The sequence below is a fragment of the Metopolophium dirhodum genome, chromosome 3 (genome assembly GCF_019925205.1).
Source record: "Metopolophium dirhodum isolate CAU chromosome 3, ASM1992520v1, whole genome shotgun sequence".
NCBI lineage: Eukaryota > Metazoa > Arthropoda > Insecta > Hemiptera > Aphididae > Metopolophium > Metopolophium dirhodum.
The window spans coordinates 21626645-21643207 of record NC_083562.1 but is presented as its reverse complement, the minus strand read 5'-3'; positions in this window follow the sequence as shown (position 1 = coordinate 21643207).

Here is a 16563-nt window from a genome sequence, read left to right as displayed (position 1 = left end):
ATACCTAAATATATTTTTATTTTTAAAAAAACCTTTATATTGTATAATATGCCCACCCTCTCATTGGTGCAACTACAGATGAAAATAGGGGTGCTAGAATTATATACAGGGTGATTCACCAAGCATGCTCGCCCCATTTGTTCCTGAATGAATTTATTAAAATTCTGATTTTTTTGTACCAAGGAGTGTCCTACGTCGATAAAAATTTCTGTTTTTCAAATGAGACCCCCCCCCCCTGTTTTTACAGTGAATTATTTAGTGAATAATTTTTTTGAAAATTTTTATATACCACCTAATTTGAAATTCGAATGAGTAGTTAATTTGTTGTTAAAATGTACTAATTGTACTAAGGATAATAATCCTTAAAATGTTTTTAATTAAATATAAAATAGACTTAATATTGGAACTAGTATTTATTATATTGGGCTATTTTTACAAATTATTAATGTTGATAGATTAAAATTAATGACTACAATTTTCAAATCACCATAACCCCCGTGGTTCGTATCTTATAAAACTGTTACAATAGACCTTTTATCCTTGGAACACAAAATTAAATAATTCAAAAACTACTCGTACGAATTTTGATTCTGATACAACCAATTTTTCAGAAAAGTTATCAAGTAAATAATTTACGGTTGTAAAGAGGGGGGGGGGGTCCTCTTGAAAAACAGATGTTTCTGATGTATGTTTCTCCACAGGATACTTCTTAAGTAGTGCAAAAAATCACAATATTTTAAAAATTACGGTCTATTAGTATATTTAAAAATTCCAAAAATCTTATTTTGAATAACTACATGGTTGAAGAAAAAATGGTAAGCATGCTTGGTGAATCATCACGTATATAAGTGCGTAATGACTATTAGTACAATTTTTTTTAGGTGGGTACCTAGTAAAATTTGTTATATAAATATGGCATAGAGTTTTTAAATTATAGGTAACTTTTACCTAAAAACTATAATAACTACATTTAAACTGATGCTAAATTATTGTTATTTTTAAAAACAATTTAAGATTATCCTACCGAGACCCTGCTGGGACACCACGTAATAAAGGGACTTAAATGTTTTGTTAAATAATTTCATTAAATAGTTTGATGCTTCAATATGCTCTTTGCTAGCAGATATTTAGATGTACAGGTACTTACATAGTTTGTTTTTTTTTCTAAATAATTTTCGACAAATTACATTACACTATATAGTGTCTAGTTTTATACTTGTATCTACTCTTAGTTGCGCCAATGATCCACCCTCCATCCTAATTAAGAACGATCTAAGTTTGAATAATTCCGATACTTTAAGAAACAACTATAGATATCTATATAAATTATAATAACCTACATCCATATAATTTAAAAATTATTGTCGGGTTACGCCTCACCGCGAAAACCGTAAAATAACATCTATATGGGTACGACGACATAACGGCACTGCGTGTTGATAAGTCGTTCGGAAGAGGGCCTTGGGTCATAGGTAGGTACTATAGGTATATTAAGAGTTGTAACATTGTAACCTTGTAGGTTTACATATACAGTTTATATAATATGCATATATATATATAGGTATATAATAAGTTTATATTCCTATATAAGCATTAATATAAAGCTTACAAACTAAAGTACCAAGAGTAGAACGAGTGATGCGCAAACTCTGAAAATAGTTACACAAATTCACACTAATAGCAAACTATTGTTTTGGGAAAAAATAAATAATAAATACAATCTTGTCATCATATTTTCTGATTTTCATCAAAACTCAATACTGAAGTACAAGTGCCCTGCAATATAATCTGTATATACTAATATATAAGGCTGTAGAGTTTGTGTGTTTGAATGTGATAATCTCAGGAACTACTGGTTCGAATTAAAAAATTATTTTTTTGTTGGATAGTCCATTCATCGAGGAAGGCTATATATGCTATAATATAACATCACGCTACGACCAATTAATAGAAGTGCTCAAACGGGGATTTTGAGATTTACGATGGAAATATTTGTTTATAAATGGTTGCTATTGGTTATAGGAGAAATAATTAATAGAAATAGTATTTATTTATTATTGGTTGCTATTGGTTAATCGAGCAGATTAGGTACAAGCATGCATCAAATAAAATTTTCGCACATTGCCTTCCAGGGTGGCTGAGTTGCACTTACTGCAGTGAGCTACACCAAAAAGGAGTTGAACAATCACAATTTTTTTGTAATTTTTTATGGGCCACGAAGTGCGCCGGATCAGCTATATTATATATAAATGAATGTTTGTGTACAAATCTCTGGGAAGAAGATAGGCTAATTTAAAAAAGGGTAAATTTGGTTTTTTTATTCATCGGATTTTAGTACGGTTAGGTTAGGATTATGTATTAATTGATTATATTAATCCGTATCATATCAAAATAAACTTGGTATAACTTTGATACTTTATAGAGTTAAATCATACACTTACGTACAAACAGCACTGGATCCACGGTTATATTATATTAGTAAATTGCCTACCTGATAATATACTGCTGCAAATCAGAATTTTTATTCCAGGCAACAGAAAAGTTAAGATAAATTTTGAACACCGTACACCGAGTATTAAATAACGAATTGAACAAAGTTTGAGTCATATAGAGTTGGTACATTTAACGGGCAACGAAGTGCACAGGATCAGCTAGTATATTATGAGTAAGTATATACATAATTATTATTGTTGATTTGACAGAAAAAAAAACGATTAGGTAAAAAGAAATACGTTGTACTTATTTAATAGTAGCACTATTAAATTATGTAAGTGATTTTTTATTTGTTGTTTCCAAATTATTGTTACCTATTATAACTTTATAGCTAAATTCAACATAGGTATGACAAAAATAAACAAATATACAACAGTCACAATTGGTGTTCATGTTTTAAATGACAGCAGGAGGCGAACGTTATAATTTTAATTGTATAATAAACGATTTGAAAAATAATTGATGTAGGTACAATGTACATATATAATAAGTAATAACTGATAAAGTGATGACTGATGAGAATGTATAAATAAGACATATGACTAATGAGTTACGGAAGTAAGTATAAAGTAGATCTAGTTCTTCACATCCTCTCATTCCCCTTACAAAATTGAAAATATCCTATATAATATACATAAGACACACTTAAATGATATAATCAGTATTTAGCGTACAATAATACAATTGAATACCTATAGGCTAACTCTGAAAGTTGCAGTTAAGATGATATATTGTTGTCAGTTTATATAGATTTATTTTAAGATTATTCTCATTAAATAGAAGGAGGAGTTAGTATTATATATATATATATATATATCACATATGTATATTGTATACTTGTACAGTTACTTTCTCCTTTTCGTGAAGCTCAGTAATAATGACGTAGTATAGAGAAGGGGACCCATTGCACTATTGCAGGACAGAACAGAATATAATAGTTGCTATCAATATCCCACAACTTTCTCTTATTTACAGTTTATGACAGAAAATATTAGTGTATTACTTTTTATACTTTGAGAGATTGGCTTCTGAGATGTGAAGTTCAAGTAACTCTATAGCCCTATAGGTAGGTACACTTTTAGACTTCATATTCATAAATATCATACAGGTATTATTTGAACTTATATTATATATTAATATATTATACAGTTATTAATAAAATTATTAGTACCTAGGTATGACTATTGATATAGATGATAACATTTCGAAAAATATTATCGATTGAAACTTTCAAAAGTTATTTGTCACGTTTTTAGTATACACAAAGTGATTCACGCTCATTTTTCTTTCAGAATAAATAAATTCAAATTCTGATTTTTGGAATTTTAAATATACCTATATTTAAAGACCATATTTTCAAATTTTCGAGATTTTTTTGTATTACTTAAATGTGTTTTGTGGAGATACAAACTTCTGTTTTTTCAAATGAGAACCCCCTTTCAGATTCTGAGCAAAGCGATGAATGTAGTGATTTTACAATCATGTGTGGTGTTTTTTTTTATTTTTTATTTTTGTCTATCATTACTTTTTAGGGCAGTAAACATGCTTTGATTTTCTACTTCAGGATCTTTTCTGGAAAAAAATTATAAATGAATCTAGTTGGTACTGTATAGAGGGTTAAACGTATTATATAGGCTGACTGATAGACGGTCTCCACTCAGAATAGTTTTTTGTATACAATGATATACTGATATTATATCATTGAATTCAAATTTAACACCATCTACCTATATTAAAGTGACCCATATGACAACTAATATGTAAGTACAGCAGAGTGGTACCGACTTTCCCAGCTTTTTTTTTAAATTAAAATTAATTAGTGGACAATTTTTTTGAACATTTTGATGTAGATGCCTAGTTTAAAATTCAAAGAAGTAGTTTCTCTATTATGTTTGTAATAAGGATAGTAGTCCTTATAAATGGTTTTTTAAAAATATAAAATATATGTAATACCTATTGAAAAATACAAAATATATTATACATGTACCATTTTACAGATTATAATTTTTGATAGATTAATATTAATTACCTACTACAATATTTAAATCAACATAGGCCATAGTATACCTTCCAAACCCATTATCATGGAGCAGTCCACTTATCCTTAGTAGACAGTAGTTAGTACACAAAGTAAAATAACTCAAAAATTTTGATTTTTATACTTCATAATATTTTCAGAAAAATTATCCGCTAATTAATTTACAGTAGAAATGGGAGATTCTCGTTTTTAAAAAACTAAAAAGAACTAAATATCCACTGAACACCCCAAAAAATTTCATAAGTTTGGAAATATAGTTAAAATAATTAAGTAATAATAATACAGATATTAATTGATGTCAACCATTAAGTATAATTTTACGGTCACACAAATATATATAAACATACAATAATGTTAGATACCTACATGGTTGCCAAGCTCCCCTTTCAAAAGGGTAATACTAGTGCTTAATGGAAGAGCTAGATTATCAAGTGTTATATGTTATTCTATACAATGGTCAATATATATATAATCATAAATATTGAAATGGGTGATATATTCAAATATTCTCATAAATAGTATACATATTAAATTACAATATACAATTACATTATATAATTTAATTTAATCTAAAGTTAGTGTAATATTAGATGACAATTTGTTCAAATTTTAGTTGAATTATAAATGTCTTAAATAAGGAAAAGTTGTAATAAGAGTATAGATTTATATTTAATATTTTACTTTTACATAACTTTGTACATTTATTAACTAAACGTATTTAAGTATATTTAAAAATTTAAAAAATCAGATTTTGAATAACTCTATTATTAAAGAAATAGGGAGTGAACATGATAGAAGTGAATCACTCTGTATATAATATGAATATAGATTACTAATTAATAAAATATGCCTAAGCTCTCTAATAAGTTCAAATTTTAAAATAATTGTACCTATCCTCTTTTTAACAAATATCAATCAACAATGTATAAATAATTTGTGTATTACCCACTAAATAAACCAGCTTCGCCCGTGTACAGATTTTTTGTGGCAAAATCTATATATAGTATATTCACACTATAGGTGTATCTTGTGTTGAGTGTACCTCAGTTTTAGTGTACCTCAGTTCACGGACAAATCGGCTTCAGTGTACTTATAGCTTTGTGCAAATGTGTAATAATTTAACCTGTAGATGGACAACCGTAAGTCACGGATTGGACTTAGCACTTGGTATATTTTTTAACATATGGTTTAAATTACGTACTATCAAAACTTTTCTGATATCTCTAAAAACAATCTATGAGATTTTTGTAAAAATCAATTGAGTAGTTTTGAATATATAAGCTACAATCATTGAACCATGTAAACGCGACGATTTTATGCATGCTTGTACCCATAGGCGCAACTAGGGTTAAAATTCTGGGGGGCTAACAAAACTATTTATTTAAAACAACCTATTGGGGGCTTATATCTAAATCAATAAGGGATATTTGTGGGGGGACTAAATCTTAGTACCCCTAGTTGCGCCAATGCTTGTATCTGATCTGCTCAAGTAACCAATGGTAACCATATTAATATACAAAAAAAAAATAATACTAATTTCTACTATTGCTATTATAATCTGCAACCAATAACAACCATTTATAAAAAAAGAGGTTTCAATTTCCACCGTGAATCTCAAAATCCTTGTTTGAGAACATCTTTAAAATGCGAATTTTGTAAAATCCTTAGTGGGCCTATACATCATAAAACGAAACAAATTACCAAACTTTATACTCATATAGTTTTGGTGGTTCTAGCTAGACGATGATGAATCAGTCAGTCAGTCAAGACAACTGATATAAGTTATTTTATATTAATTATAAATATTAAAAAACAATATCGAAAAATTGATAGAATAGTACCTACAAAAAATTATTGATATACATTTTTGTGAACTTTATACGGCTATGGATAATTTGTAATATATATGTATAGAATTAGTAAATATGTAAATATATAAAAATTTACATAGGGAATACTGAATATATACAATTTCGAGTTCCACACATTCCACTGCTCCATTTGTCGTTCCCTTTCGTACTTCCAATTATCGTCGAAATCGCCCCATTGACCGGCTAATGCGTCTGGAAATTGAGTCCACCCCATTTTTGTAGGATAGTTATGGGTTTTAACACTACTATAATCCAAATTATATTATGTTCTATGAATTATTTAGTAAAAAACTGTTTTAATAATAAGTATGTTTCATTAGTACCTTTGTAAATTTGCCCTAATTAATAATAAATAATAAATACAAGGTATATTTGTGGTATTAGGCTTTGAATATTATATCTTTCAGCTTTCTTAATATTATCTTATTTAAAATAAATATAAACTACCTAATATAGTAATATTAATAATATTTCCAACTATAACCTATGAAGGTAGTATAATTTTTATTTGTACTTTTTTCAATAAAATTTATATTTTGTAAATAATTGGTCTTACAAATCGTGTTAAAAAATAACTAATCATAAAAATTACAAAATTACCGACTGTATATTGAAAATTCACGGATGAGGCACTCCCCAAGCCCCCGTCCAAGGACGGCTCTGTTTGCAGGTTGACAAATATAATTGAATATGTATACAGTATACATATAGGTTATTGTTGTAACATACATTTTGATTTAATGTAGGTATATGTCGTATGTAATGAATTAAAATACTATTTGGATATTATATTACGTCGTGAGAAACAATTAAAAATGTATACCATTCCTTAAAAGTATTTTATTTGTTGTTAACGATTTCAATACTAATAATGTATATTATATTATATTCATAATATTATATAGATTATTGACTATAGAGATGTAGGTAGGTATGTTAGTGTATTTTAATAGTTTTTTTTTTTAATATTTTGTTATTTTTTGTTATTTATAGAAACAAAAAGATTTTATATTTTATATTCTGAAGAGTAGCGATGAATATATTAGTTTTACCATTCTGTTTTATTTTTAAAAATTTTTATTTTGTAGTAGAATAAATGCGTCAATCTTTAACTTCAAAGGTAATTTCAGGTAGTTATAATTTAGGATTACGGTCATTAAATTATATTATAACGGAGGCCATACAAATCTGAAATTTCCAATAAAATTTGTTCAAAGTAGGATCTTTTTCACTAAGCTTTAGCCACCACATTAACTCTGCCATTATATATGTGATATGTCCATATGTACATGGACATTTTGAGCAGTACCTATACCACGATGTTATTTTTTCCCTATTTTGAAACATCCCACATACTCTCCACATTTTAGGAATGAGCTCCAGAGATAGGATCCTCAAAGTTGTACTTATGGTTAACTTGGCTATTTATGATAACCTACCTTTATAATTTATTAATATTATTCTACGTTTCCTAGCATTCCGAAAATATTCTTCGTCAACCGCCAGCTGTAAATGGGGCGATAACATTATTATTTTTTACGTGCCGTGGAGGGTGTTAACAGACCAGTTATATTTTTTTGTTTATAGAAGTTTACAAGTTCAAATCTCGAGAAAATTTGGATATTTTAAAAAAATATCGGAATTGTATTTAGGTTATATATGTAATTCCAAAAAATACGATTGTCAGATTGGGACTTGAAACTTTTCACGACTATGTATTTTATTTATTTACTAAACACACGCCTATTTTCAAAATGTTTAGATTAATTTTAAATAACGATAATTCACGTATCACAATATATTATATTCAATCCGTTCTGCGTATTATCTTATAACAGCTATAGTAATACGTATTATATATTTATATGAAATAATATTAAAATAATTACTATATAATATAATATATTAATATAATGTGATTTGTTTTGGCAACAAATAACAATTGGTTCAACTTTCTGTATTATAAGGTAGGTATTCATAAAAAAAATGAATTACAAATATATTTGTTTAGCAATAGGTACCAATAAATGAAAAATTATCTTTAAAAATATAGGCTGATAGACTGTATATCAGCTTAGAATAGTTGTTTGTGCTCAATGATTTATTATTGAATTTAAATTTAACACATATTAGGTACATTATTGTGACCTACTCAATAAAGAGCTGCACTATTGAGTATTAACACCCACTATACGGTAAAGAAATGTATCCTGTTTTGCTGTTTAAAATTTCTTTTCTAAGATAATAGTCACATTTTACCCATAATTATGGTATACTAGGTCTGTTATCTCACTTATTAAAATTCCAAATATAATATTTTGCGACAAAATTTTCTTGGCAGTCTTTCAATACTTTCGATTTGGTTTTAAGCGACGTCACATTTATAAGTGGCACTAGTTTTGTGCTATTGTACGTTTCCCGCAGGCGTCAGGCTATTGATTTTATTTCTGTTGCTAGGACCCATGGACCAGAAACAAAGCTTACTCATAGGTCTAATAAAATGATGACTCACGTTGCGACATAAACCGATGTGCGTGTGTTGACTTGTTTGCATGCAACTTTAACTATACATTTATTGAAACCGTAGAATATTAGTGTAAGTCGATTACGCATGTTATTATACTGGGTGATTGTTTTAGGAGTTAACACTCATTATATTGAAAAATATTTTTTAACGTTTATGAAAAAATAAAAATTATTAAGTAATAAAAAGTAAAATAAAAATAAAAAATAAGTTAAAATAAATAATAGTTTTTTAAGTAATTATAAAGGAACATTTTTAAAGAAAATTGTTTTTACCTTTTTTCATCGTTAGCATATTTTAAGCTTTTCCTTTTTTGAACGACTACAATTCTGAGAATTTTAGTATAAGAAAAATTAAATTTTTAATTTGTAGTAATTTAGTTATACAATTTTAAATATTTAACGTTTATAAATGATCGGAGTAGACAATAGTATACACAAGCATTTTGCGGTATACTGCCGTGCATAACGAGTAGGTAGACTGGTATAGTTATAATAAGCGACAACTTTGATTAATTTTGAGTTATGACTACTTTTCAACGGTAAAAAATTAGCTCTATATAAATATAAAATGCAAGAACGCCACATTTAAAATCATTTTTCACTTTGCTACTATATACATAAAGATGCGTCAGTATTGAATTACCTATTACATTTTTCCTAATTTTCAAAGCAACATAGCTATATTTAATTAAAAAATTTACTTATTATGATATCTTAAAATTACACAAAAAATGTTTTCAGAAACGTCAATACTTTTAAAAATAATGTGAGTATTAGTTTTTAAAGAATCAAAATCACTGTATCAAAATTCAAAATGTAATATGTATGAGAAGTTTTCGTACAATAAATTAATGTTTAAAATATCACAATTTATATTCATATTGTACATAGGTTATAGTACCTAATCAGTAATAAATCACTAATCAGTAATATATTATAGTGGTAAGTAATGGTAAATTATATAATATAATGCATAGATACCAATTAGATACCATTATGAAATTAAAATTAAGTTTTAAAATAAATATTTGAGAAGACTTGTTAGTTATTAGATCTTCAAGAATAAACTCTGTTTAAAATGTACCTAAGTAATTTAGTAATTTGTTGTTAATTTGATAATTTAAAAAAAATGAACAATGATAAACTTTAATATTGCAAAACAATTATGTAAACACAGTTCGTAATTTTAGAAATTAGTCAGTCAGTCCTTTTAAGAAATAACCTGTATATAAATGGTAACCAAAATTGGAATGAATGTTAATATTTCCTTAAAGAGGGTTGGGTTGAATATGTAACGAAGCCTTATTTATTTACTAGAATTCACAAATACGAGTTTAGACATACCTACCGGTTATCTATAAAAAATATTCGAAGCTTCAGGTAAAATAATTTATAATTATAAGTTATAAATGTATAATATATTAGGTAATGAATATACTTCTACTATTATATTTTCTATATAAAATTGAATTATCAGGTGTTTATTAATATTAATCCCATTGAATGCTTATAATATATTCATAATTTAAACACACATCCATATAGAGGGAAATCCATTAACATTTCAGGGGGGCTAACATTATTAACATCAATGTGAGTAAAGGGGGGGGGGTCGATCCCATACAACTAAAAAAGGAGGGAACTTGATAGCATTTGTGGGGGGGCTAAGTCAACGTAAGCCCCCCCCCCACCGATCTCCACCTATGGCACATCAAACAATATGAAACAATAGCAATTTGAATTTAACCAATATTTTACAAATGTACTTGTTTCTTACTTTTATGAATAGTAAATTTTAATATCAAATTTTGAAGGCGCTCACAAAGACACAAACAATAAAATACAACAGTATAAATAAAGTATAAACCATAAATTTGTTTGTGATTCTGTCATATTTATTTGTTATTAAATACGACAATACCTGAGTTAATTGTAATTCCAAACTTTTAATGTTCAAGCTTGTAAAATAATTCTTATTAAATATTCATTTAATCCATTATTTGTTCACTTCATCTAGCTAAAAAATATTTTATTATATACTAGTATACCTGTATACCTGGTATACTTTACACAAAATATATAATGCCAACTTAGCAGTATTATTACAAAACTTCGACATTTGTGCTTTATTTTAAAAGTAAAGAAATAAGTAACAACTATAATCTAACACCTAAGTAATTTCTACACAATATGAATAATTGTTAATGGGTTAACAATCGTTATCTATACTCGAACGACGAAAATCAGTTCTTCTGCGCATCCCTGCACCCATCGAGATCGGTTCCAGAGTGTTCCACTATGCAAGTGTCACGCGGGGATGCGCAGAAATGGCAGTTCTCTTGTTGGATAGAGTTGTATAGACTATAGAGAATAGACTTATATACTTATTAGTTATAAGTTATAACTTATAAGAATTTATGCCCGTATGCATGGTAAATTATGTGACACATAAATTGACTATGCATACAGACATGAGAGTCATAATTTATTCAGTATAAACACTAAAACATTAGGTACCTAATAATGGTCCATCGACGCATAATTTTGGTAACTATATAATATATATTATAATTGTTTGTTGAATGAAGAATTCTAAATAAATGTTATTAGATACCTACAGTATGCTGACTATACGCGATTGCACTGCATAGGTACCTATATATAATGAGTGGTGCGCAAGCAACCGGTGTACACACTACGCACACATAATTACCTATTATGTTGTCATGTTGGTACATATTCAAACATAATAATATAAGGCATACCTACTACCTATTAACCTAACCTACTATGCGAGTATGGCTGTATAATATAAAATTAAATGAATAACACATACTTTATAGGTACTCAAAATGCATTTGTGTAATTTTGGTAATATATAGAGTATAGGCGTAAAGCGCGTTATACACATATACATATTATCATACTGTTATTGTTGCATTACGAATTCTAAATAAATATTATTCACACACACGGTACGAAATACGCTATGACGTATACGTATTATATACTGAACGCGTGCGTAAATAGTATATACCATATACTGTGTAGTATATAGTAGTGAAGTGCGAAAGGCTTTTTCGAAAACAAGACCGAGGATGACGGTCAGTCTATATACGGGCAAAGCAATATAGTGGCAAGTGGGTAGGTTTGGTCGTGTGCGTAGGTCGTTTACCTACTGCGCGATGTGATAATCGTCGAACCAGCGAACACACTGAGAACGTGGCCTTATATGGCTACATACACAAGTACGTGTTTCAATATTTTTTACATTATTTTCATGCCCGTCGCCGCGCCGATTCAACATAAATATATATCCCGTTAAATTTCCGTTTCGCTGCTTTTCCTATATACATATAAATAACATAACATTACACCAGATGTTGATGTTTTATTTTTTATTATTGATTAATGTCGTCTGTGAAAGTCTTACGGGTAACACCATCATCGCTTGCACAGATGAAGAATCCCATACACGATTTTTTCTCCTGGAGTTGAGATCATATTTATTTATGTTTTGATCATAAAATGTATAGGTTTATGGTGTGTATCTGCGGAACATTTTCAATACATTTATTTATTACACATCATATACATCTGTCATCTGTAGACTGTGGTTGTAAAAAAAATCAATTGTCGGTTAGTTTCGTGAATATATGTTGCAGAATTATTCATTTAATACGATTTTGTGTTGAAACCCCATTAAAAATTGAGTATTTTCAGCACTTATATTTTTTTAATCCGTAGTTTACACTTGTATGAATAAGGAGCAAAAATATTTTATCGTATAAACCTTATACAGTTATACCTTTTGGTGCTATATTAGTATATTATATACTATATACATCAAAATGTTACAAATTAGATACCTATACCATAGATTATAAATACTATAGTGTTTATAATCAATTCCTATACGTAAGCTACATTAGTGCAATACAGTTGTACTTTACTGTTTTAAAATTATTATTCATACTTCATGTATAATAATAATGCTCTTTCCTTTACACAATTATTAATTTATTTTTTAATTTAATTATTACTGAACATTTTTACTAAGTTAGGGATTATTAACTCTGTCAAACATTTAGTTATATATATCATATTATCATGTATATAAATATATAATATTATATATATAAGTAACAAGTTTAAGAAGTCCTGTTTAGGTTATTTCAACAATATATTTTATATTATTGTGACATTTAAAAACTTTTAATTAAAACATGATTAGTTTTTAAACTTATGACCTACTTTACGTCGTATTTAATGACAATTGGGTGATAGTATTAGTATTCCTAGAGTTTAATCATATAAGTTCTAAAAAATAACTTAAAAATGGCATTCCTTGAAGTATAACGATCTTGCCTAATTAACTATAGGATTTCCTAACTTTTAGATTCTGAGTGGAACGATGGATGTATTGATTTTACAATGATGTGTGTTTTTTAATTTTTTTTTTTATTTTTGTGTCTCGTCATCATCTTTTAGGACAGTAAAAATACTTAGATTTTCTTTAACAGTATCTTTTCTGATAGGAAAGTGAACCTAGTTGGTACTTAGGTAAAACGGGAATTTTTACGCAAAATCTGTTTTTGAGAAAATTGATTTTGGTTTTTGGTGTAACTCTAAAACAAATGAACGTATATACATGACATTTTCACTGGTTGTTTATATTTGCATTTTCTATACACGATAAAATTTTCAAAATATTTTGATTTGTATTGAGCTGTTTAGGAACATTATCAGTTTCCAATTTTATTAGTATTTTTTTCTATGGATGTCAATAAAATTTTATTTGTTGGGTAAAAAAGCTTGAAAATTTAATGCTCCTGATATATTGTTACAATAGCAGTTGAAAAATATTAAAAATACATAGGCACAATTTTTTTTATAAGCATTTAAAATTCAAATTTTGACAACATTTATCAAATTTAAAATTCAATAATTATTTTGTAGTTAAAAATGTATAACATTTTCAGCTTTTATAGCTAAGGATTGAAAATTTAAAACAAGGCTCCATGTAAATAGGTTATATATAAATTACTTTATTCACAATAATATCATCAAATATACTTGGTAATATCGGAAGTATATTATTATTATATAAGTAATATTTAACGGAAGTTAAAAATATAAGTGCTAAGTACAAAAGAATAAAACAATGGATGACTGCAGGGCTACTGTGTTCAGCACGAAATAAACAGAAAATCGCAATGAAAGTTAAAAAACATCCAAATAATACAAACTTACTAAAGTATTATATCAATTATAAAAATAATTTTACAAACATTTTAAGACTCACTAAAATAAATTTTTTTAAAACAAAATTTAAAAATGTTGCATCAAGTCCAAAATTGACATGGAAATTAATTAAGGAAATTACAAACACTGAAGTTAACTCATTGAACGAAATAAAATCTATATTAATAGATAACAAAGTCGTAAACGCCGTAGATAATCCACACGCTGTTTCAAATTTTTTTAATAGCTTTTTTACTGAAATAGGGAAAAATACATTAGAGAATAACACAAATTTTAAAGATAACGAACTTAAAGATAATAAAAGTGATCACTCATTTGATGATATTTTTAGTACAAAAATTACAGAATCAGAAGTCTCAAATATAATTAAGAATTTAAAAGATGAAACAGCTGCTGGAATTGATACAGTAACGGTAAAACTAATTAAGTACATTGAATCAATTATTATAGGACCACTAACTTATTTATATAACTTAAGTATTGAAAAATGTGTTTTTCCTGATAATTTCAAAATTGCAGTAGTAACTCCTTTATACAAAGGTGGTGATCATAAATACGTAAATAATTATAGGCCGATATCAATGTTAAATAACTTTTCAAAAATTCTTGAAAAAATAATCAAAAATCGACTCATTAATTACTTAGAAAAATATAAACTACTGTCTAAAAATCAATATGGTTTTAGACCTGGCTTAGGGACAGTTAATGCACTTTATAACGCCACGAGTCACGTATATAATGCCCTTGATCATGGTAAAAAAACTTTAGCTGTTTTCTTAGACCTAGCAAAGGCATTTGACATGGTTAATCACGAAGAACTAATAAAGACTCTACCTAGTTTTGGCATAAAAACAACTAGTTTACATTGGTTTAGAAATTATCTAAAAGATAGGCAACAAATAGTTAAAATAAACAAAACATTGGGTCAAAAAAGGAAAATCATATGTGGAGTCCCACAAGGTAGTGTTCTTGGTCCTTTATTTTTTATTTTATATATTAACTGTATATGTAATATAAATATAGATGGTAAAGTTGTAACTTATGCGGATGACACTTGTCTACTCTTCACAGATAGCTCGTGGCATTCTGTACAACTTAAAGCAATATCTGAGCTCAAAAAAGTAGTAAATCTTTTTAACTCAAAGAAATTATCTTTGAATATAAAAAAAACCTACTTTATGGCTTTCAGTATTTACAATTCGGTTATTCCTTTTCAGGAACTAACAGTACATTGTTGTAAAAATATCGCTGAATGTAATGATGATATGTGTAAAAAAATTTCAAAGGTCCAGTCTACCAGATATCTAGGTGTAACATTTGACAGTAATTTAAAGTGGAATTTACATATAAATAATATAGTAATGAGGCTACGTTCTTCACTCCACAAATTTTATAAACTAAAAAATATCCTGCCTGTAAATATATTACGCAATATATATTTAGCTCTATATCAATCAGTGTTCCAATATGGATGTTTAGTATGGGGTGGACTGTCCGAAATTTATTTAAAGCCATTACAACTTCAACAAAACAAAATAATAAGAATCTGTTTAGATAAAAAAACTATGGTAGGCTCTACAAATCAAAATTATAAAGAGTTTAAGGTTTTGCCTATTAGATCGGTTTACAAAAAAATTGTAATATTTTGGTTAGATACTAACAGAAAAACATGGTTCAATACAGAGTTATACAAAAATAAAAGACAACACAGGGCATTAGATGCATTAGTAAATTATGTAAAAACAACGTGTGGTCAAAAATTCATTGATTACCTTGGGCCTACTACATACAATTCATTGGATTATGATTTAAAACAGAAATTACAATACTATACAAACAAAATTAAAAAAAAAAAATTAATTAATGAATGGTTATTGTGCAACTTACCTTAAATCAAGTTCTTTTATATTTTAAGTTATGTAAATAATTTTAATCTATATTTGTTTTAGACGGGTATGTTTGAATATAATGTTATTTTATAGTTTTGTTTTTATAATGTACAATTTCTAGAAATGTATTTGATATTTGTTTATTTAGTTTTATATGTATTTAAAATCTTAATTTAATTTAGTATAATTTCTTTTATTAATAATTATATTACATAATTTAATAACTCTCTATCTCCAACACAAGCTTTGCTTAAAGGAGATAGATAATCGAAAATGTTATCTATAAAAATAATTTATGTATTTCTTTCTTTTCGATAAATAAAAAAAAAAAAAAAAAAAAAAAAAAAAAAAAAATATCATAGGCTGACTTACCGTTTCCGCTCAGAATCGTTTTTCTTATACAATGATATTATATCACTGAATTCAAATTTAACACCATTCATTACAGTGACACACTTGTAACTTACTGTACAGCAGAGCG